This window comes from Gorilla gorilla, chromosome 21 (genome assembly GCF_029281585.2).
Source record: "Gorilla gorilla gorilla isolate KB3781 chromosome 21, NHGRI_mGorGor1-v2.1_pri, whole genome shotgun sequence".
Classification (NCBI taxonomy): Eukaryota; Metazoa; Chordata; class Mammalia; order Primates; family Hominidae; genus Gorilla; species Gorilla gorilla.
The window spans coordinates 64,879,586-64,905,222 of NC_073245.2; the positions used below are offsets into that span (position 1 = coordinate 64,879,586).

The 25,637-nt window shown below is 40.8% G+C and overlaps 1 long non-coding RNA gene across 1 annotated transcript in view; it reads left to right on the forward strand.

Annotated features, from left to right (window-relative positions):
• Positions 1–12,339: 12,339 nt before the first annotated feature.
• The window catches only part of LOC134757805 (uncharacterized), a 29,574-nt gene continuing 16,276 nt past the window's right edge, over positions 12,340–25,637 (forward strand). The window contains exons 1-2 of the long non-coding RNA XR_010132298.1: positions 12,340–12,658; positions 13,372–13,510. This is a non-coding gene — a long non-coding RNA (uncharacterized lncRNA). The remainder of the gene's footprint in view (positions 12,659–13,371; positions 13,511–25,637) is intronic.

Sequence of the window (25,637 nt, forward strand, 5' to 3'; positions counted from 1 at the left end):
TCGAATAAATCTAGCCTGCAGACAAATTTGGCCTGGCCAGCATATTTGTTTATATATACATATATATATTAATGGAGCCCATAGTTAGCACAGTTTACATACAAATCTGAATTTCCTATTTTCCTTGAAAAAAAACCAGGAGATCTGTTGACACCAGGTGTTTCCATATGTCAGCAAGAAGCTGGACCTGTGTAGCTACCACCCCTTTAGAGAGACAGCAATCACATCCTCCGTGAGCAGTAGAGTTTGATTTTCACTAAATGTGATTAGCAAATGGTTTTTAAAGACAAAAGAACCATAGTTTATTTGCTGTGTTATATTTTGATTTATAGTCCACATTTTTTTTCAAAGGAATTTAAGATGTCTCAACAAACTGGTATATGGATGTGTGGGAAATACTTCTGTAATAATGAACTACGCTGAGTTTGTGGAGCATTAAAAAGTGCTTCGGTTCAAGCTATTCTATTCCACCTTTTCAAAAGGTGGGTTCTTCCCTGAACCATTACATAGTGAGAAGTTTAGTATCTACAAAAGGTATGGTGTTTCGTGGTTTTGCATCTTGTTTGATCTTCACACTGGACAGTAGCAACTATAAATTTTAAAAAGTTTTCTTTCTAAAATTACTCTGGAAGCTTACATGCAGATGACCATTGCTCTGCTCCACCACCTCTGATGGCCCCCTACAGCCTCTGCAATGCTCTCTCCATTCATTAGCCGTTCATTAGCTCCTCCCACCCTGACTTCACCCATTTAATTGTTCCCCTCTGTAAAGGTCCATTTAAAATGTGATCTTCTCTCTCATACTGCAGAAATACTACTTTTTCCCTTATGAATGCCCATTGCCTTAATTTCTGCCTCTGGTATGGCCGTTGCTACTTTTTCATTTTATATTTTAGGTGGTTGGGTGGATGACTTACCTCTTCTACAAGACCTTTGAGGTTTTCTTTTTTTTTTTTCATGAAAGTTTATGTCTACAAGACGCTGTTGAGAGCAACTTGATTCCTCATTCATTTTTGTTTCCCACAAAGTTTATGCCTGAAATGTGTGTATAAACAACATTTGAAAGAAGAAATGGAAATCTCCCATCACTACATCTCAGTATGAAGAGATGGAGGGAAGTTAAGTCCTAAATGACCAGATTTGGATGTTACATGACAAGTGGCTTCTGCACAGTAAACTGAGGCAGAACTGTAAGTGATGAGTAGGTATTCAAGAATGAAAGAGATCATGACCAAGGACAGCCACATCCGACCATTCGTTGTGTTTTGTTGATATGCCCTGACAATAGATGACATAACCAAGGAAAGAAACTGCTGGGGGATACAGGCCTATACCTCTGGATATATTTTTCTATTGTGATTTTAGCTTCAGAGAAACTTCCCTCTGACATAACGAAGACTCTTGAGTATTGAAGATGAATATTTATTGGGGAAAAATGCAATGGGAAATAAAGAAATCAGAAGATTGGAGATGCTTGACAAACTAGTGGAAATTTTATTCCCAAGTAATTTATTTCTTATTTGTATCAATTTGATAAATATTATGTAAGTTACGATTATGTTGAATTGCAAATAACAAGAGCAGGTGTTTATTTTTTTTTACATAATAGCAAGTCCAGAGGTGCGTTTAGATGACTGTGCAATGGCTAGGCCACTGGTTCTGATGTTCTTGGCTTTTTCCTTATGGTCACAAGATGGCTGCTTCAGTACCAGTTCTTGCATCTGCATTTAAGAGATTAAAAAAGAAAAAGAAAAAGAGGCACAGGTACTTCTGCAACTGCATCTGTCCTCTTTTATCAGGAAAGCAAATGTGTTCCTAGGAAGCCACTGGCGGACTTGGTTTGTTTCATGGCTATGTTGTCTCGCATGGCTACGTATCGCCAAAAGGGAGCCTTTGAAAGGGAATATTTCACTGAATGTTTTTATACTCTGAAAATAAAGTCATGTTTAGTATACATGAGATAAAAGAGAATGGTTATTAAACAGGTAATAGACAGAATCAGTCACTGCCATTTAATTCCAATGTCAGGGGTCCCTAACTTCAGCATTCTGGGATTACCTTTTCTTTTAAAGCTCAACTGTAATAGTATTCTCTGGGCCCTCATTCAATCTAAGGGTTCTTTTTCTCCCTCCATGTTGAGAATCTGAAAACTTCCTTCTTTTCCTTCCTTCCTTCCTCATCTTCCTTCCTTCCTCCCTCCCTTCCTTCCATCTTTCTTTCTTCCATCTTTCCTTCCTCTCCTTCCTTCCTTCTTCCTTCCACCCTTCCTTCCTCTCTTTCCTTCCTCTCCTTCCTTCCATCTTTCTTCCTTCCACCCTTCCTTCCTCTCTTTCCTTCCTTCCTCTCCTTCCTTCCTCTCCTTCCTTCCTTCCTCCCTTGTCTTCCTTCCTTCCTTCCATCTTTCTTCCTTCCACCCTTCCTTCCTCTCTTTCCTTCCTTCCTCTCCTTCCTTCCTTCCTCTCCTTCCTTCCTTCCTCCCTTGTCTTCCTTCCTTCCATCTTTCTTCCTTTCATCCTTCCTTCTTTCCTTCCTTCCTTCTTTCCTTCCTCCCTTCCTTCCTCATCCTCCTCCCTCGTTCCCTCCTTCCCTCCCTCCCTCCCTTCCTTCTTTCCTTCCTTCCTTTCCCTCCTTCCTTCCTTCCTCCCTTCCTCCCTTCCTTGTCCTCCTTCTTTCCTTTCCTACCTCCCTCCTTCCTTCTTTCCTTCCTTCCTTCCTTCATTCCTTCCTCCCTCCCTTCCTTCCTCCCTCCCTTTATTCCTCTATTTCTCTTCCCTTCTCTCTCTTTCCTTCTTTCTCTCTTCTTTTTCTTTCCGTCTTTCTTTTTTCTTTGCTTCTCTTTTCTTTTCTTTCTTTTTTGAGACAGTGTCTCACTCTGTCTCCCAGGCTGCAGTGCAGTGGTGGGATTGCTGCTCATTGCAGCCTCAACCTCCCAGGCTCAAGGGCTCCACCTGACTCAGCTTCCTGGGTAGCTGGGACTACAGGTGCACAACACTACACCTGGCTAATTTTTCTTTTTTTTTTTTTGTAGAGGTGGGGGTCTCCCTATGTTGCCCAGGCTGCTCTTGAATTCCTGGGCTCAAGCAGCCCTCCTGTCTCAGCCTCCCAAAATGCTGAGATTACAGAAATGAGCCATGGTGCCCATCTCCTTCTTTCTTATACAGACCCATTAAACTATCTTTGCAACATCAGTCTCTGAACTCACCTTTCTCATCCAAATAAGCCATCAAGGTTTCCTAAGTAAAGAGCTATCCACATGGATATGGATTAGGCAACTACCCCTAGAATAGAAGTATTCTAGCAGTCAGTTGCTTGAAATACTCTTTTTCCTTTCTCCTCACCACAAATGAAAATAAACACTTATTATTTTCAAGTTCTGAAAAATAGTGTTTTAGGTCTCAAATGTTCAGAAATCTCAATATCAGACACTCTGAAGAAAATATGGAGTCAGTGGGACATGAGTCTGTTCTGTTTAAATCTACATTCAAGTATGTTAAGGTCAGTTTTATCATGCAACCATCATTTCTGTAGTTTTAACTTACTGTCTCTGAATATGTTGTCTTTGTGATGCATGAAACAGTGTCAAAATCAGGAACACGACTTAATGTATTATTCTCAACACTTATGATGATAAAGTATCATTGGACTGTTGTGAGTAATGCTCATAAATGTCATCCGCTTAACCATATTCAAACCACATGCAAACTTTCTAACCATATGCAAATTCCCATTTGTGATGGTCACCTTCACTCATAGTTTAGAAAATGTTGTGGTTGATTATCCCCCAGCTCTAGTGGTGGGCTGAGATTCGGTTAAACCAACCAGCATATGTCATTATCCATGGTAGTAAGCAGCTTTGGAAATAGCTCCCATGGGGTCCCCACCTCCTGGTATTCATGCTGTTGTGTAATCCCTGCTTTTTGAGTGTGGATGGACTTATCACTTGCTAATTGATATGGTTTTGCTGTGTCCCCACCCAATTCTCATCTTGAATTCCCACATATTGTGGGAGGGACCTGGTGGGAGGTAATTGAATCATGGGGCAAGTCTTTCCCATGTTATTCTCATGATAGTGAATAAGTCTCATGAGATCTGATGATTTTTAAAAGAGAAATTCCCCTGCCCAAGCTCTCTCTCTTTGCCTGCTGCCATCCGTGGAAGACGTGGATTGCTCTTCCTTGCCTTCTGCCTTGATTTTGAGGCTTCCCCAGCCACATGGAACTGTAAGTCCAATTAAACCTCTTTCTTTTGTAAATTGCTTGGTCTCAGGTATGTCTTTATCAGCAGCATGAAAATGGAATAATACACTAATAATGACTAAAATATGGCAGAAATGATGGGATATCCCTTCCAGGATTAGGTTATTAGAGACTGTGACTTCCATCTCTCTTGTTTGCTTGCTCTCATGAAGCCAGCTGCCTTGTTGTGAACTGCCCTACAGAGAGGCCACATGGCAAAAAGCTGAGCATGGTCTCTGCCGAACAGCCATTGAGGACCTGAGGCTCTCAGTCCAACAGCCCACAGTGAATTGAATCCTGCCAGTAACCACTGAGTGGGTTTGGGAGAGGATCCTGGTGAACCTTGAAATGACTGGAGTCCTGGTTGACACCACAATTGGAGCTTACAAAAGACTCTGAGCTGGAGGACCTAGTGAAGCCATATTTGGATCTCTGGCCCATAGAAACTGTGAGGTAATAAGTGCATGTTTAAGCTGCTAAGTTTGGCAGAAGAAGGAGGGGAGTGTAATTTGTTATATAGCAATAGATAACTGATACACTCACTCCTGGTTACAAAAGTTTGTCCAGGTATGTGCATGTGAGCAATTGAGCCAATGGTAAGTAGGCTGATCTTCGACTTTTCAACTGGTAGAAGGAGAGGGGAGGGAAGGAAAAAAGAAAGCAAGAGAGGAGGTGGAGGGGGTGGAGAGAGAGAGAGAGACTATTTTCTGCCATCTATGAAGCAAAGAAGTTGTTCTATAGCTGTTGTCATCTTGCGACTTTGTGGAGGTAACCTGTCTTAAAAGAAAGCTAACACAAATCAGAAAGCATAGCTGAGAGAGAGGGAGATACCAGGTTTTAGGGCATCATTTAAATACCTTCATCACACTGTGTCTGAAGCCAGTGGATGTGAATCACTGGATTCCCTTTTTTTCTTAAGCCAGTTTCCATTTTTTTTGTAACCCAGACTTTGACCTGATACAAACTGTAATTAGCTAATGATCAAAACTTCAGCTGTCCAAAGAAGGACTTGTCACCCTAAAACAGATGTTCCAAATTTTGTCTCAACTGACACAATTTGGAGCATCTGTTTACAGCTTTACAGGAAGGGGGAGAAGGTATTTTTAAGTGTTTGAGCACAAGTTAAAAAAGTAATTGAAAACTAAGTAAGTACAAAAACATCTTCAATCAAAGAAACATTTTGTAAGCTGAAATATTATTCATTTTTATGATGGTATGTGTATATCTTCATATATAAAACTTCACTGTCATTAGAAAATGTCACACAAAATAACAAATACACCTTTTTCAATCTGGTTATAAATATGCAGAATAGAGTTTATTTACCAAAGTGTTACACATTTCCAACTGATAATATATCAGTAAAAGCTCTCACTCCAAGATGTCATTAAAGCCACATTTGTTCATTTCTATTTATTATGAGAAAAAAAACAAAATGAAAAAAGTGGATTTGAGTCATATTTCCTGTGAGTTCATCATTTGCTGGCATATAACACTTGTGAATTTTATTCAATTCATTTAAAATGATTTCTTACATGCAGCCAGAAAGTTGAGGGTGGCAAGGAATTCAAAATGATCAGCAGGCATCCAAGATTTCTCAGGAGACAGATTTAGAATCACAACTGAGGTATGTTTTCCTTAAGGAATGTATCGTAGAAAAACTAGTTCTAATGAACCAGAATTTGTTCCTAATAAATTCGGCTCATTTGTGTTTTGAAATTAGTAGACTTAAATGACCTTCTTAAAATGAGGTTTCTTCCTTTCTTCCCTTCCCTTCCCTTCCTTTCCCTCCCCTCCCCTTCCCTCCACTCCCCTCCCCTCCCCTCCCCTCCCCTTCTCTTCCCTTTCCGATATAGACCAAGATCTATGGTACCCATTTCAAATGCCCTCAGAACTCATTCTTTTTTCGTGTTTATTTCATGAAAGTGGGCATTCTATCTATCCCAACCTTTGCCTATGGACCTAACATGTAACCTGTTTTGGCCAGTGGGATGTTAGCCAACATCACACAAGGAGAGGTCCTTTTGCTCCTCTGTCTCTGTCAAAACAAAACAAAACAAAACAAAACAAAACAAAACAAAACAAAACCAGGCTATCCTGATGGAGAATTACACATCTGGCTCAGGTGTACCAGCCAACAGCCAGTGAGGCATAGAGTGAACCTAGCATCACAAGAAGAACTACCTAGCCCAGCCCAGCCCAAATCTCTGACCTGCAGATCTGTGATTTAAATACATGCTCGTTGTTTTTAGCCACTGTGTGTGTGTGCGTGTGTTCAGGCATGTGTTTTTCAACATTATCATGGTAATAGGTAACTGGTACACACCTAATACCTGAATAACCGATTATATGGTTGAAATATCTGGAATGATTCTGATTTCCTATACTGCGTCCTGACTGATACAGAAGTTTATAGACATTTTCTCATTTAATTGTCACAACTACCTAACATGGCAGGTGTTGTTGCTGTCCCATTTTACAGATCAGGATGCTAACTAAATCATTCAAGTCCATACAACTCCGAAATGGCAGAGTGGAAAGCAAACCAGGATGCTGAATTTGAAAGCCCACATTCTTAACCATCAGACCACACTGACTGACTCAGTTTTCACACTGAGAGTGAAAAATATTAGCAAGTTTCCTCTGGAAAGATCTAGAAGATAGGTTTACAAGGTCTAAATTGAATGGGAGCTATAAAGGAAGTACAGGTTTCATGCAGAGAATCTGAAGCCCTATGTACACTTGCATATTTTAGAGTTGAATTCTTGGAGGGTTGTGCAGCCTCTTCATCTAATACGATTGGATTTGGCCCTATCTTCAGATTTAGTCATTTCTTCCATGACAGCATATTAAATGACAATCTCAAATAAAGACCACTCATCTGAACAAAGGGAACACGCCCCACTCAGGCCCTTCTTTGATTTATAACCAATTCTCTTTTAACATGTAGACCCAACAAACGAGAGATGGCTGACTAGCTCGAACAATGAACTTGTTAGTTAACAGAATTAACAGTGTGTTGTTTCACTGTGATGACAGTAATAAAACAGGAGACGTGAAGCCGATATAGTCACAACTAAATCGTAATGGATGAGATATTTACAGCAAAGCTGTTAAAACATTGAATAAAATATGGGAAGAGCAAAAGCAGATGTGTTTTTATTCTTCTGAGTTGAAGCTCGCAAGGTAAAAAGATAGTTTGAGTAATAATCGCAGGTTCTGATTCACAATGAATTAATAAATATTCATATGGTACCAGCCGCTGAAACTTTCCAGATACAGAAATAAAGTGAGAAAGCCTGTTCTTGCCTTACACTTTACTAAGTTTAGATTTCCAGACACACATGTCAATATCTCCATTAGGTTCCTGTAAAAGTTCTCTTTTATTTTCCACTGCGTTCCAAGTCTTGATGGTGAAACATTCATCTTTCCTGTTTTGTTCCAAATGTCACAGTATTTCCCCCACTCAAACCACAAGAAAGTAGAAAGAAGTGATGGTCTATTAATAAAGAAGAGACCTATAATTTAAGTAGAAGATAGAGGTGGAAGGAAATGAGCATTTCTCTTTGAATTAGGCACAGGCAAATGAGCTATATATCCCATTGGATGTCCACATCCCCAAATGAATTAGAACGGTGGGATGCCTGATTTTGCAACAGCAAGCAAAACACATTTATGCGTTTTTCTTTTGTGATTATCATTGTCTTTGTTTTAAAGGAGCCGGGAGTTTTTTGAGAGCACAAGGGAATGCTACCACATTACTCAGGGTTGAAACAACTTGGGAAGCATAATTTGGGGGGTGTGAAAGCATCAGGATGCTTGGTCCAGGTTTGTTTTCCTGCATTTCAGAAAAACAGCTGCTGGAAAAAGAAGGGAGAGGCTTGGCGCAGAACTGGTTTGGATTTTTTTGGGAGGGAGAAAGGAAGAAAGCGAGACAAGAGTGTCTTGCAGGGGCTCAGATCCCCCTGGCTGGGGGCCACAGCCCTCCCCTCTTGAGTACCTGGTTTGGGTATTGGAGGCTTCCTGATGGATGTCCATGAGCGCTGCAGTCCGTAGCACAACAGGGCTCCTTGAGGTTGCTATGACATCCTTTGTTCCCCATTTCCCTGCTTTTATTGGCATATGTACCTTGGCTTGTATGTAGAACCCGAGGGCTTTGTGTTGCATTTTCATTTTCCCCTCTGTTTTATTAATCACTGCGTCCTTTTCTCTCCCTGCACATCCCCAAGTCTTCTCCCTAGACTTGCACAGGAATCTTTCATTTGGGTTCCATTCTTTGTTTTCCCTCAGATGATCTCTGTTGGCTGTAAATGAGTTTTTGTTGTTTCTCACCCTCTCTCCCCTCCTTGGCCTTCGTATTATTTTTTCCTTTTAATTAATTCCATCCCCACAGACTTACATTTGCGTTTTTTCATTTTCCTATTCTTCTCTGTCTTCTTTGAAAATCTCAGGGTAATGTTCTGGGCACTTGTCTGTGGCTTGGAGTTCTAGGAAGGGAGAGGCCGGGGAGGGTGGCTTCCAAGCAAGTAGGGCACAAGACCAGCAGGAAGGAGCAGCCCCAAGCCAGGACTCACCAAGGAAGCCTCTTACCAAGTGCATCCTGGTCAAGAGAGGGTTATTTCCAGGGCCAGGCGTGGGGGCTCACGCCTGTAATCCCCACGTTGGAAGGCCGAGGCAGGTGGATCACGAGATCAGGAGATTGAGACCATTGTGGCTAACACGGTGAAACCCCATCTCTACTAAAAATACAAAAAAATTAGCCGGGCGTGGTGGCAGGAGCCTGTAGTCCCAGCTACTTGGGAGGCTGAGGCAGGAGAATGGCGTGAACCCAGGAGGCGGAGCTTGCAGTGAGCTGAGATCGCGCCACTGCACTCCAGCCTGGGCGACAGAGTGAGACGCCGTCTCAAAAAAAAAAAAAAAAAAAAAAGAGGTTTATTTCCATAAGAACCTTCCTTGCACAGAAATCTGAGAGCAAGCAGGCCTCTCAAGGGTCAAGAGTCTTACCTCTTCCATTTTGGGGGATTTCCAATGTGTTAGACAATGAAGACGGACTAAAAAGAAAGATTTTTAAAAATTGTGGTGTATTTAACAAATTAACACTCCTTACACAAATCTAAGGCTATTTCATTGTGGCATGTGCAAGCAAATTAGCAGATTTAGAAACAACGCTTAATCTGAATGCACTACTGATAGTCTTGCAAACAAGTTTCACTAACAAAGTCCAACCGCACCAGGTATTTTAGAAAGCATGTGATGTTCAAAAGCTAGTATTATTTGGTTTATCGGCTCAACCACGAAGGAGTTAGTTTCCTATTATGCTCTGATTCTCTTGTCGCCCTGTGCACAATTGACCAGGCATTTTTTTTCCTGAGTGGGGGGATTGGGGGCGGTCTGAGTTTTAGATGGTTCACGTTTTTTCCTAGTAACTTTAGCAGAGGAATTAATTATTACTGTGCAATCACCTTTTTTGGAAGGATATTTGGAATGTGCTTCTTGTCTCTTTTCCGTTCAGACTTTTTTTCTTCTTCTTCTTTGAATTGGACAGCCTAAATGTTAGCTTTACTGGAGCCGGACATACTGTAACACTTAACCAAGGTGAAAAATGATTGCTTGCCAATGACTTTTACATCTATATTAAGACTATGCTGGTTATATAGCACAGTTAGATATAACATGTTCAAATACAGAGAGTGTGATAGATCCAGGCATCGATGATATGCTTTCTTTAAAAACAAAAGGATTGCAAGAAGTGAGCCAGGTATGGCTACTTAGGAATTTGTGCAAATAAGAAAAACACAGTTATTAACTTTTTTAGGCATTGGTCTGTATCTAACTTTACTCTTTTTTGGATTTATTTATTCATTGGCTAATAAAGATTTTCAGCCATAGATGGGAGTTTGTTTTTTTCCTAGGTAATTGGTAAATGAATAGAACCAGACTTTAATCAGTAAACAAGGTATCTGATAAATTGATTAAATAAATGATTCAATATTGTTGGAAGAACGAGACTACAACTTTATCGCAGTTTAAATCTTCAGTGCTCTTAGAACCTCATTCTTAAGATGAGGCTATTTCTTTATGAATGGAATTTATTTACAGAAAACAAAGCATTTGGCTGAGTTTGTGACTTACTTGAGATTGCACAGCAAGTCTGAATTAAATCTGTGTTAACAGGTTCTAATCCCATGGTCCAGCAATTAGACCATTCTCCCTAAGCTTCTTGGAGAATTAATTTCTCATTATAAATAAATATATTCTGCACCATGGTCTGAACATACCAATGCTAAGCACATTTTTTGACAGACATTTCAAAGATATAGATGAGCTCTTGCATCTTTTCAAAAGCAATGCAAGGGACATTCACACAGCAGGTGCTGGAAGGGTCCCTCTGGCAGACAGAGGAGATGCAGAAGTTCTGCTCAATCAGGTTTTCCTGACCAAGCTTGTCTGTGTAGCTGCGGTAAACATGCACAGGTCTAGCGTTCAAAAATGGGCCCCTGGCTCTCACAATGAACCTGACAACCTGGCCAATCAAATTCAAGTCTACCACGTTGCCAGGGTAACTAATACACAGTCACAAAAACAGAACGATCACAGTGAGGGAAAAATACAAAATGCAGCATTTTAATGCTTAGAGAAAGAAAGAGAAAACACAGGCTGACCGTACATAGCAGGAACTGATACTTGCTTCTTCCTTAAGTATGAGCCATTCATTTACAGCCATGTGCAAATGCCTATGTGCAGATGTATGCACCTATCCTCTTTCACAGAAAATATGTGCCTCACTTCTGGAACATTATTAGTGAATTTAGAATGGGAGAAAGATGGCAGATTATGGTTTGAGGTGGAAAGATCTGGAGGCACACACACAAAAAATGAGCATCCACCCTTCTTCCTTGAGCAACTCCCGGGTTGAAAGGTGCTTCCAGGCTCAACTCAGTCGATGGTCCTTTCTTCCAGTATTTAAAGGATGCTACTGCCAGGGTAATAAAAGCCACCCCATGCCCTTAGCAATGACTATCTCCAGGCTAAACTGTCCCTCTGTTTTGCTATGTGCCCCCATAGTATAGGTGCCGAAGTGATTCTGAAAAACGTAGATCATGTCCTGCCCCCGCTGACAGCTCCTCCCCTGACTTCCCTTGCAGGCTGAGCAGCAGGTGGTGTTAACACCATGGCCCACCAGGTCCTGCTGAGTCTGCCTCTTCCTAACTCTCTGCCCTTATTTCTTGACTCTCTCCCCCACAGTCCACTGTCAACAATCTTCCTTTCTGTCCCTTGAACATGCCAAGCTTATTTCCACTTGCATTAGTTTCCTGGAGATGCCATAACAAAGCCCCACAAACCAGGTGGTGAAAAACAACAGAAATGTATTCTCTCATAGTTCTGGAGGCTCGGAGTCTGAAGTCAAGGTGTCTGCATGGCCGTATCCCCTCTGAAGGCTCTAGGGGAGTGTATTCCATTTCCTTCTGAGTTCCTGACGTTGGCAATTCCTGGCATTCCTTGGCTTGTGGGTGCTTTGTCCCCATCTCTGCCTCCCTGTGTGTTTCTACATCTCTTCTCCTCTTCTTATGAAGACATCAGTCATTGGATTAGGGCCCACCTAAATTGAGTAGAACTCAACTTGACTATATTTGCCAAGGCTCTATTTCCAAATAGGGCCATATTTGCAGGTACTAGCAGTTATCACTTCAACGTATCTTTTCGGGGACACAATTCAATCCATAATGCCACCTCAGGACTTCCACCTTGAATTCCCTTCTACTAGCCCTTTTCATGGCTCCTTTTATCTTTTGGGAGTGAGCTCAAAAGCCATCTTGTCCGGAAGCTTCCCAGATCACACATTTTGGACTTCCCACCCCTGAACTTCTTGTCATCAATGCCCTTTGTTTCTTTCTTAGACCTTATCACCACTGGATATACAACTCCCCTCCCTCTCTCAAGGAGAATATGAACTCCCAGGAGTAACTTCTTTGCATGTCTTATTTACAGCTCCGCTCCCAGAGTGTAGATGAGTGCCTGCAACAAAATAGGTTCTTGATAACTATGCATTGAACATAAAATCTGAATCAGAAAATTTGGGAAGTAGGAGAAGTTGTAGAAGAGAAGGCTGAGTTGAGGTGATACTGAATTTATGACAAGCATTCAGCATTTTCTGTGACAAATATCTGTTGGACATCAATTATGTGCCAGACACTGTTCTATGTTACAGCTCAGCTAAGACAGACACAAAGCCTTGAGCTCAGGAGACCTGCATCTGAGTGAGAGCCTGAGCACCTGCCATATGTTGAGTGCTTGCTATCTGCCGGCACAGTGCAGAACGCCTGTGATGTTAATCCTACAGAAAATTGTAGAAGGCAGGTGCTATCATTAACTTTACTTCTTCCCAGGTGAAGAAACAATTTCAGAGCAAGTTCACCTCACTGGTAAGAAGGAGAGCAAACTCCTCCTAAACATGGGGTTCCATTCCCCACCCTCTTAGCTGCTCCCCTATGCAACTCTTGAAGAAAACACTAATGCTGGCCCGAAGTCCATGTAGTTGGCAATCAGCTGCATTTTCCTGATGAGAAAATGAAACGCAGGAAAGTTAAATCACTTCCACACATCACAAGCTAATGGGTGGCAGGTAGGATAGGAGGGAGACGGCCCTGGTTTGTTGTCAGAGCCCATGTTCATAAGCCCTACCTTTATGTCCTTCTCAAGTCTATAGGTTTGTGGGCAGGTATAGCAGGGGTATCCTTTTTTTTGTTTGTTTTTTTAACAGAGCTCAGAACCCAAGCTTCTCAAACTCTAAAGAGTGTAGGATTCATCAGGGGATTCCAAACCTAGACTTTGAATCAGCAGGCCAGCTGTTTCCATTACCCTCGTGTGACCTTCTGGGGCTCCCTGATTTCTCACTCATAGCCATATTCACCACATGGCAGGCTTTGTGCTACAGAGGGGTTCCTGGAAGTCTGCAGGACACCATGGCCAAAACCACTTCTTCTTGTTATTCCCTGAAACAGACGTATGTTTCTTTGCTTACTCCAAGTCCAGACCTTCTGATAGTAACATCTCGAATTTCCTTTTGAGGAACCATGCCTCCCTCATCCCAGTCCAAAGAGTTTGAATAGATTTGACTCTTCCTCCTTGGTTCCAGATGTGACAATGTACTTCAATGGACTTTATGGGGAACAAGAAGACATCTTTTCACTAGGGCTACAAAGTGCATAGAATGCATGTTGGATGCTCTGTTACTGTGAAGGGAGAGTCACCCAGATAATAAAGCCAGCATTGAGGTAAGCAGAGATGAAAATTAGAGAAAGAATTCTGATGAGATCTTGGAATGGCTGGATCTGGTCCTGGGAGGTAGGCTTATTGCAAAAAATTCCATGATAAGTAAGACAATAAAGTCCCTTTTTTGCTAAAATCAGATTAAATTAGATGTTGACATCTGCTGCCAAAAGAATCCCAAATAAAACATTTCCTTTAGGATAAATTCCCCTGTACTCCAGAACAATCTCCCTCAGAAACTGGAGTGGCTCATGATGGTATTTCAAACTAAAGTGCCAATGACTAGGAGTGCTTGCTGACTCAACCACTGGAATGTTCTGGAGATGAAATTGATATTTGAAAGCAACTGGAGGGTGACTGACAGTTGGTAGGTACTTAAAAAATATCCTGAGTCTATCTAAATGGTGTATTTTCTTTTTTTAACGTGCTAGAATATATGTACTTGGCAAATCTCAAATATGTTTGTAATTTGGGGAATATAATAGGAGATATTTTATGTGAGAGAAGTTCTCATCATTGCTTTTTGCCTGTTTGGTTTATTTTACATGACTGTGAAATGCAAAATTCCAAGATTTTGACTTTTTGAATGATTTTCCTCTCTCTCCCATCTCCTTTTCTCCCACACTTACACCACCCATCCCCAGTGGTCAAAGGTACGAGGATCCACCATTTGGAACTTCATCTTTTAAAGACCAGAAACTCCTCTTCAGGAGAAGGAAGGGTGTGATTTATTGTGGCTTTATCTAAGATAACACAGTGAAAGTTCAAGTTCTCTAGTTTCTTTATTAAAAAAATAAAATATAAATACCAGTGATTTATAGCAAGGGTAGCAATTTAGTGCATAAGGAATTTTTTTTTGCTCTATTCCTCTCCATCTTCACCTTTCTTAAAGTAACTAATTTTAACAGCTTAGTGCATATCCTTCTAGTCATTTTTCTATGGTGTTATAACCAGACACAAATGCATGCAAGTATACGCATGTATATATGTATGCATATATACATAAACACACATACACACATCATTTTTTTAACATATTCTTGTACACTATTGCTTTTGTATATATTTCCAAAAGTAGGATTGCTGGGTCAAAGGGTATGTATAATTCTATTTAAATGAACACAGATGATTACTTTCCAAAGTTTACAGAACTTCATATTCTCACCAATGTATTTCTCCAAATCACTGCTATCCCAGAATTTTTTTGCACTTGGTACTGTGGTAGTTTCATGATTTTTATTCTTTTTTCTCTTTATAAGAGTTAGCATCTTCCCCATTCGAGTCCTTAGGACCATCACATCTGTTCTATGGCCCCATTGTGCATGCCTTTCCTGTCTTTCATGTGTTCTTTCGGAGGTTGCACCTCGTAATAATGAGGATGAAGATGCAGCTGATGTTTATTGAGTGTTGACTACCTGTGCTGAGTCTGCTACGCACATACAGTGCTGAATAGGTTTTTTTACTGAAAGTTTTTCCTTTGATATTCACGATAACCCTACGAGCTATCTAGTTTTATAAGTCGGCTTTTACAGATTAGGAAACTGAGGCTCAGAAAAAAGTTAGAGGATAGGTGTGGTGGCTCACACCTCTAATCCCAGCACTTTGGGGGGCTGAGGTGGGAAGATCACTGAAGCCCAGGAATTCGGGGCCACCCTGGGAAACCTAGTGAGACCCCTGTCTCTAATAATAATAATAATAATAACAATAAGATAAAATAAATTAGCTGAGTGCAATGGCGCACACCTGTAGTCTCAGCTACTTGTGAGGCTGAGGTGGGAGAATCACTGGAGCTTGGGAAGTTGAGCCTGCAATGAGCTGTGATCACACCACTGTACTCCATCTTGTCTCAAGAAAAAGGGTGGAGGGGAAGGTTAGAGTAATTTGCCTAAATGTGCAGAGGGAGTGAGAAGCAGAACAGGGATGAATCCGAGAGGTCTGGCAACTACAGCATAGACGGCACACAAGCACTGTGCACATTGCCTGCTGGATACCCAAGATGGGATTCATTAAAGTGAGGCCAGGTCTCTACGACAAAAGTCCAAGAACCTCCTGAAATGTTGTGCAGGATGCTGGGAGAGGTTTGATTTATTTTCTTCATTTACTAAGCTAGCAATTTAATCTTACATTTCAGTTTGAAATATTTTAAACATGCGTTCCCAATATTTGTATACTTATTTATAAATTATATAGTTGCACTGAAGTATTGATATCTTATGTCCACTAGAAAGCATACATAAGCAGTTATAATTTTAAATGGTGACTCAGTTTGAGCCATTGTAACAAAAATACCATAGACTGGATGGTTTAAACGACAAACATTTATTTTTCATGGTTCTGGAGGCTGGCAGTCGGAAATCAGGGTGCCAGCATTGTTAGGTTCTGATGAGGGTCCTTTTCCAGGCTGCAGGTTACTGACTTTCTATTGTATCCTCACATGACAAAAGGGGCCTTTAGTGGGTAACTGGGTCATGAGAGTGGAATCCTTATGAATAGGATCTATCCATCAAAGCAGTTACAAGCCTGCCTTGCCCTAAGGGCTGGGGAATTAGACTAAACTTTTTTTTTTTTTGAGACAGAATTTTGCTCTTGTTGCCCAGGCTGGAGTGCAGTGGCATGATCTCGGCTCACTGCAACCTCCGCCTCCCAGGTTCAAGTGTTTCTCCTACCTCAGCCTCCCAAATAGCTGGGATTACAGGTGCCTGCCACCACACCTGGCTACTTTTTGTATTTTTAGTAGAGACAGAGTTTCATCATGTTGGTCAGGCTGGTCTTGAATTCCTGACCTCAGGTGATCTGCCCACCTCAGCCTCCCAAAGTGCTGGGATTGCAGGCGTGAGCCACCATGCCTGGCCAGACTGCAATTCTTGATGAGGGAATAGGATTCATGAGGATTCCACTCTCATGACCCAATTACCCACTAAAGGCCCCACCTCCTAATATTAGGTTGGTGCAAAAGTAATTGTGGTTTTGCCATTAAAACGAATTGGCTGTAGCTGAGGCTGCAGTCATCTGAAGGATGTCCTAGTTGTGCCATTGGCATTACCATTAAAAGTAATGGCAAAAGCCGCAATTACTTTTGCACCAACCTATTATTACTTTGCAGATTAGAATTTCAATATGTGGGTTTTGGGTGGACACAAACATTAGGACTATTACAAATTGATAAGATAAGACTGAAATTACTTGTAATCTAATTATTCTATTTGTGAATAGTACCAAAATATCATTGCTCTCACTAAATAAAATTAGTATTAGAAATGAACCTCATGCTTATTAGTTTTACATGTTTCATGACTTGCGATGGCTTCATAGTATTATTAAAAAATATCTTAAGCCATGGCTGGGTGCTGTGGTTCACACCTGTAATCCCAGCACTTTGGGAGGCTGAGGCGGGCGGATCACCTGAGGTCGGGAGTTTGAGAACAGCCTGGTCAACATGGTGAAACCCTGTCTTTACTGAAAATACAAAAAATTAGGCAGGGTTGGTAGCGGGTGCCTGTAATCCCAGCTGCTTGGAAGCTGAGGCATGAGAATTGCTTGAACCTGGGAGGAGGAGGTTGCAGTGAGCCAAGATTGAGCCACTGCACTCCAGCCTGGGAGACAGAGCAAAACTCCATCTCAAAAAAATAAAAAATAGGCCAGGCGTGATGGCTCACACCTGTAATCCCAGCACTTTGGGAGGCTGAGGTGGGTGGATCACGAGGTCAGGAGATCAAGACCATCCTAGCAACGTGGTGAAACCCTGTCTGTACTAAAAATACAAAAATTAGCTGGGCATGGTGGCATGCGCCTGTAATCCCAGCTACTCGGGATGCTGAGGCAGGAGAATCACTTGAACCTGGAAGGTGGAGGTTACAGTGACCCGAGATCGCGCCACTGCACTCCAGCCTGACAACAGAGTGAGACTCTGTCTCAAAAAAATAATAATAATAAAATAAAATAAATAAAAAATAAAAAATATTGAGCCATAACATGTATTTGGGAGGAGGTTTATTGTTTTAGTTATCTAGTAACATGTAACAAATGATCCCCAAATTTAGTGATTTAAACTCACAAGTTTGTTTTGCTCATGATTTCTGGGTCAGGAATTAGGAAAGGGCTCAGCTGACTGGTTCTCACTTGGAGGTCCTCATGTAGTACAGTCTGATATTGGATGAAGCTGAGGCGATAGTCATTTGAAGGATGTCCAAGTTGTGCCATTGCCATGGCTGGCAGCTTTGGGACCTTAACTGGGGCTGTTGGTCAGAGCATTCATGTGACCCTTTCAGCACGATGGTCTCAGTGTAGCTGGACTTCTTGAATAGCAGCTCTTGCTTCCTCCAGAATAAGCATCTCAGGAGAAACCAGAGAGGGAAGCTGTGTGGCTTTTCCTGACAGCCTTGGAAGTCACGTAGCATTCCCTCTGTCATAATCTATCCATCAAAGCTGTCATAAGCCTGCCTTGGCTCAAGGGCTGGGAATTGGACTATACTTTTTTTTTTTTTAAGACAGAGTCTCACTCTGTCGCCAGGCTGGAGTGCAGTGGTGCAATCTCGGCTCACTGCAACCTCTGACTCCCAGGTTCAAGAAATTCTCCTGCCTCAGCCTCTCAAGTAGCTGGGACTACAGGCGCCTGCCACCACGCCCAGCTAATTTTTGTATTTTTAGTACAGACGGAGTTTCACCATGTTGGCCAGGATGGTCTCGATCTCCAGCCAGGATGGTCTCGATCTCCAGACCTCGTGATCTGCCCACCTCAGCCTCCCAAAGTGCTGGGATTACAGGCATGAGCCACCGCGCCAGGCCTAGACAATACTTCTTGATGAGGGAATAGCAAGATCACATTGTAAGCCAGCCTATGGAATGGGAGAGATGATTGAGGCTATCTCTGAAAAATGTAAACCTCATCATTACCGATTAAGTTATTTATTAATAGATATTTATGGAACACCTGCTATGTGCCAAGCTAAGAATATGAGTAAAAAGCATGAAAAAACACAAGATCCCTGCTGTTCTGGAGCCTATATTCTAGTACAGAAAATATCAGATCATGGTTTTAAATGTAAATCTATATGTTACATAATCTGCTGGATAACTTCCTTTTTTGTTTGTTTGTTTTGACAACTCCGAGTTGCTCATCATCATTTTTTTTTTACATCACAATATAACTGATAAAAAGCTCCTGTTAATGGTGGAAGAAGTTACAGCCATTTTCTCCTTGCATGCAGATGCTTGCATTGTTAAAATTTCCTTCAATTCAGATTACTCTGTAGGAATCTTTAAGCCACTAGTCCTTTTTGTGAGAGCTGCTACAGTTAAGAGGTGATAATGCTGTCTATGAATCCACATTACTAGGCATATGTAAATTGCAAGAAACCTCAATAGGCTGTAGGCTAGAGGCAGTAAGAACACCATTGTCATCTGCAGAGACAATTTGACTTCCTGTCTTTGTATTTGAATACCCTTTATTTCTTTCTCTTGCCTGATTGCCCTGGCCAGAACTTCCAATACTATGTTGAATTGGAGTGGTGAGAGAGGGCATCCTTGTCTTGTACTGGTTTTCACAGGGAATGCTTCCAGCTTTTGCCCATTCAGTATGATATTGGCTACGGGTTTGTCATAAATAAGTCTCATTATTTTGAGATATGTTCTATCAATACCTAGTTTATTGAGCGTTTTTAGCGTGAAGGGGTGTTGAATTTTATTGAAGGCCTTTTCTGCATCTATTGAGATGATCATGTGGTTTCTGTCATTGGTTCTGTTTGGATTACATTTATTGATTTGCATTCTACTATAAAGACACATGCATATATATGTTTATTGCAGCACTATTCACAATAGCAAAGACTTGGAACCAAACCAAATGTCCATCAATGATAGACTGGATAAAGAAAATGTGGCACATATACACCATGGAATACTATGCAGCCATAAAAAAGGGTGAGTTCATGTCCTTTGCAAGGACATGGATGAAGCTAGAAACCATCATTATCAGCAAACTAACACATGAACAGAAAACCAAACACTGCACATTCTCACTCATAAGTGGGAGCTGAACAATGAGAACACATGGGCACAGGAGGGGAACATCACACACCAGGGCCTGTTGCAGGGGCGGTGGGGGGCTTGGGGAGTATAGCATTAGGAGAAATACGCAATGTGGATGATGGGTTGATGGGTGCAGCAAACCACCATGGCACACGTATACTTATGTAACAACCTGCGTGTTCTGCACATGTATCCCAGAACTTAAAGTATAATTTAAAAAAAAAGAATGCCATTGCCTCCCCCATCCCCAATTCCTCTGAGTTGTAGAATTCCCACCTTCTCTCAGAATTTCTGCAATACCATATGTAACCGACGCAGAGGGAGTGAGGCAAGTGTCAAGCTGCTTATTAAAATATAACACAGTTTAATTTCTTTCTTATTTTTAGTTTGAAGTAAGTATAAATAGAAGGTCTAATATCTTTTTTAGCTTATTTTCCACTTTGGAGGACACTGCTCTAGAAAAAAATCAGAAAACACTCCTCACCAGTTAAAGAGGATGATGCTTCTGGAAAGGACACAGTCCCCAATAATGAAACAACCCCCACAAGTTGTCTCCGTGAGTGCCTTCTCTTGAGTGATGATGCAAAAGGAGCTGAAATGAGTTGCAACTTGCAGGAAGTAGCCTGACATACAACATTGTTTAAATTAAAGTGAATGCAAAAGAGAAGCTTGTTACAGCTTAAATAGATAGAGGAGGAGAACTTTTTCTGTTTCCAGTTGCTTGTCTGCTTTGGTTGGAGACCATATGCTTTGAAGAATCTTACAAATGTTCCTGTCCATATACGTATTAGAGTATCTCAGGCTTTTCTCTCTGGAAGCCTTTGTGCCATTGTCTGAAGGATCTATAAAAGCAATAAGCCATCTTGTAAATGGAGCTGGAATATGGGATGCTCTTGTTCCTTTCTTGCCAGCGGCTACTGGCATTTATTCCGGAGTTGATGCATCAGTGACCAGGGTTATTGCTCCCAGAATCCATGTTAAACCACACAAGCAATGGAAATTTTCTCAGCTGTGCTGTGAACTCAGTCTAGGCTTATTTCACTCAAATATGAATAGCAATAAAGATATTAACAGCAATGCTAATATTAATTCTAATAGCTAAGAGTACCCAGTGCCTACTTGCCAGGTGCTGTGCTAGGAAGCCACATGGATTTAATTGTTACTCCTCACAGCAACCTTATGAGAAATACACTGTCACTTATTGGACATCAGAGCAGGAAGCTTCTCCAAGGTTTGGAGGAATTAAACAACTTGAACAGTAGAGGCTGAGCCCAAGGAGGATCCCCATAGTCTGACTCCAGGTTTGCAAGGTTAATTAATGACTTTCTGTCTCTCTAATACATATATATCTCTATATGTTATATAGATATATATAATAGATATTTACATTATATATAATATATATAAAACTTATATATAAGTTATGACAAATAAATTTTAACCACTGTGGAAAACTTGCAACTCAAGTTTCTATATATATGATATGGTTTGGCTGTGTCCCCACCCAAATCTCATCTTGAATTGTAGCTCCCATAATCCCCGTGTGTAGTGGGAGGGACCCAGTGGGGAGTAATTGAATCATGGGGGTGGGTTTTTCCCATGCTGTTCTAGTGATATTGAATAAGCCTCATGAGATCTCATGGTTTTATAAAGGGCAGTTCCTCTGCACAGGCTGTCTTGCCTGCCACCATGTAAGATGTGACTTTGTGCCTCCTTCGCCTTTTGCCATGATTGTGAAGCCTCCCCAACCACGTGAGACTGAGTCCATTAAACCTCTTTTTCTTTATAAATTACCCAGTCTTGGGTATGTCCTTATAGCAGCATGAGAATGGACTAATACAATATATAAGTATATATTATATATAATATATACATATAAAATATAAATTTTTATATATTATATAAACGATATGAATATTATTTATATACTATAATATAAATGTCATATTATATGTAATATGTAATTATAATTACATATCACTATAATATGTAATTATAATTACATATCACTATAATATGTTATTATAATTACATATCACTATAATATGTTATATATATAATTTATTACAAGGTCATTTTGGCCAGCTCCACACTGCTTTTTGACCATCTTACATCAATGCCTCATGTCACCATTGCCAGGTGTTGGTGACAGAATTCTAAGATGACTTTCACTGACCCTCACCCTTGTGTAATCCCCTTCCCTTAAGTGTGGGAGGAACCTGTGACTATGACAAGATATCACGCCCATGGAAAAAGGGATTTTATCATTGTAATCATGATGCATAATTAGTTGACATTAGGATAAGGGGATTATTCTGGGTGGGCCTGACCTAATCAGGTGAGTCCTTGCAGGAGCTCACGCTCTTCCTGTAGAGAGAGTCAAAGAATGCGTGGGGTTTGGCATGAGGGAGATTCTCCAATGCTGGCTGTGAAGATGGAGGGGGTCACATGGCAAGGAGTGTGGGTGGCCTCTATGAGTTGTGAGCCAGCAAGAAAATGGGGACTTCAGTCCTACAACTGTAAGGAACTGAATTCTGTTGATAACTTGTATGAGCTTGGAAATGGATCCTTCCCCAGACCCTCCAGATATGAATGCTGCTTAACCAACACCTTGATTTCAGTCTTGTTAGATCCCGAGAAGAGAATCCAGTCATGCCACGCTTGGGCTTCTGATCAACTGAACTGAGAGCTCATGAATGGGAAGAGCTCATTATGTTAAGCTGCTAAATTGGTGGTAATTTGTTACATGACAATAGAAAAATAATATGCCATTTTCTTATTATTAATATACTTTTTCTGCACTATAGACTCATTGAGGTGCCACGGATGTCTGTCTTTCTTTCTTTCTTTCTTTCTTTCTTTCTTTCTTTCTTTCTTTCTTTCTTTCTTTCTTTCCTTCTCTCTCTCTCTCTCTTTCTTTTTTTCTCATCTCCTTTGCATTGTGCTTACACATAGCAGGTGCTGTTAATGTGAGCTAGAGAGGCTGTGTGTCTAGTTAGGAGGACAGACTCTGGAGCCAGACTGCCTGGGTTTAAACCTGGCACTGTGTCTTACCAGCTGTGGGACCCTGGGCAACTTACTTAACTGCCATATGTAAAATAGGAATGAAATAATCATGCTTGCTCATAAGGCTGGGGTGAGGATGAGATGATCTTTGTGTGTAAAGTGCCTAGTACATAGTAAGAGCTCAATAACATGTTAGTAATTATTACTGTGTGTTTCATAAATTAGCAAATAAATCTTAACTACTATGGGACAAAAGCCCTATAAAAAATTCATAAATGTCTCTACCTGCTTAAGATAAGTTTATGGATTTTTAAAAGCTTTTCTGGACTACTTGCTATTAAATTACTAAGGTATCAGTACTACAGGGATGTCCTCTGGCACCATGGAGAATTGGGGCCCAATCCTAAATGGTCCCATTCTGTATGATTTCTATTTGAATTCATTTGGGGAGATAATCTGTAGCTTTGAATGAAATTTTCAAAAATTCCTGTTCACATATTAGAATATCAGTATCTGCAGGAAAAATTGATTTCTTCTTTGTCGTTGTTAGATGTTCCCTCTGGGCATGACCATGTACTGCATTTAGCACCAGTTGCTTCTAGTTTCCCCACATGTACTGTGGGCTGAAAAACCCACAGTGATCAACCAAGCGTATACGTCATGCTCTATTTGCCCCGGCAGGGCCATTTGCCACCCTGTCCTACCCTGCTCTCTGGCTGCAAAGCTGAACTTTAGGGGCTTCATCAACTGGCTCCCTAACTCACTGCCTTTCAGCTAGGCAAGCTGGCAAGAAATAAGAGGGAAGAGAGGAGGCCGGGATATTTGTTTCCTAGACTCACTTTTTCTGGGGTTGCCTTGGCTGGTCGTTTCCTCTGTGGTCATCATTCCTCCTCAGGTAGCCTTTTTTCACAGAGCTCTTCCTCGTTCCTGCTTCTGGGAACAATGCCCTCCTCTTTTCCTTCAGACCCCAGGATGGTAACAGCTCCTTCAAATTTCTGACACCAAACCCTTTGTAAATAGTGCCTTTACTGAACTGCCCTTGAATTATCCCAGTCTAAATGAGCCATCTGATTTCTGATAGGCCCTTCACTGTTACACCGAGATCGTTAGATTTTTAAGAAGAGTTCGGAGTCCGTAGGTTCTGACTGTAGCTCTCTAATTAGCAAAGTGCTTGAGTTTGACTACATCTATATGGGCTGTTCAAAGGACCATTTCTCTTGCTTTTCACTGGGTTTTCAGTTATATTCTAGATGATGGAAGTTGGCAGAGAAGTGACCTGTGTATAAATGAGATATTTCAGGAAGTTTTGCCATCAGGACATCCCACTCCACTGCATCTTATTTTGAAGCAAGCTCAGATCTGAATCCATTGAAACAGGAGCTGACAAACTGAAGGAGCGAATCTTCAGACAAGACAATTTTTAAAGGTTGTTTGTACATGTCTTTAGATAAACCGAATTGTCCCTTGAATTCCATTTCCTGCAGATTATTTCGGGAAATTCTCGAAATGGATCGTGCATTCAGTTCTCATATGGAACACTTCTATTTTGCATATTGACATGCATTTTAACAAGAAAAAGGTCAGTGATGGGAACAGCACTGCTTGTTGGTGTGACAGTCGACATTTACCTGAGCCTTTGTGATACACTGCAGTTCAAGATAATTTAGTAAAATAATTGTCATGATTGATTTTTATTTTCTTTCTGAACCCACAGTTCACTGTGTTACTCTTGGGCTAGGTAACTTTCAGAAGCTTAAACTTCCTTTTGGTGGAAATTCATTTATTAAGTTCTGGATGGATGACAAAGTTTGATTAAAATCATGAACTCTTTTATGATCCGTTGGCGAAAGCTGGTGAACCCAATTGCTGTTGACTTATTCTTTGACCAACATCTGTTCACTGGGTGACATGAGAATGGCAGAAAATGAATGGTTGGGATTTTTCTGTGCATAATATTCTTTCTTATAAATCACACATCTTCTGAGGACTTCGGTGGGAACCTGGGGAGAAAGGTGGCATTCAAACACATTGTCATCACAATCATAACAGTCATGTAGCTTTACATAGTAAGTCTTTGTCCACCAATGGTAAGATTATACTTTTGTGAAAGAAGAATAAAAGACAAGTTATATTTAGAATAGTTTACAACTTTCAGTTATGAGAAAAGAGGGATGCACTTGAGGAGAAATGCATGACACTTAGATCAAAAGAAAGGAAGAGATGCCCAGAGAGGGCCAGAAAGACACCAGATAAAGGAAAATCTCAGTTCAATTTGAGAAACATTTATTGAACGATTACTATGTGCCAAATACTCTGTCTGGTGTTGTTTCTCACAGAATCAGTCGAGATGGATGTCACTTTTGACATTAGCTTGCTTGGCATCTCCTGGGAAAAAAGGGGACAAAAAACTATCTGTGCTAAGTATTTGCTGATTTTCCAGCCATATATCCACTCCTCTTTCTGATTTTCCAGCCATATATCCACTCCTCTTTCTGATTTTCCTTGGTATCATTCTTCCTTGTTCTCGGGCTTTGAGTTGTAGAAAGGGCTGCCCCTATGTCTACTCCCAACCCCAGGTGTGGACATGGGACCAGGCTGAGCCAGTTAGCACAGCAATAGGTTCAGCTAGCTACCTGACCCCAAGTATTGCTATAATATTCAATTATATATTTGGCAAAAACCGGAAGAAAAGTTCTTGTCTGCTGTACTTGCACTTGATAGGGATTCTAAGTGTAAGAGTAATGTAAACCCACAATTTCTGGGAGTTACCACTTAGAGAAATCTTGCTGAACATGAAGCTGAGCACAGTGCAAAGTGGAATTTAGAGACTGACAGATATCAAGCCCTTTGATTGGTATTTGAGCTCCTGGATCCCACTATGCCTGAAGCTACATTTACCTCCTTGGCATGTCCAAAACATTCTCCTCTTTAACTTAAACCTACTTGGTTGAATTTTTCTCATATTCTTTTCAAAGACCAGTACATTTATTTATCATTATATTAGTTGTTACGGGTTGAATTTTGTCCCTCAAAAAGATATGTTGAAGTCCTAACATCCAATAACTTAGAATGTAAATTTATTTGGAAGTAGGATTGTTG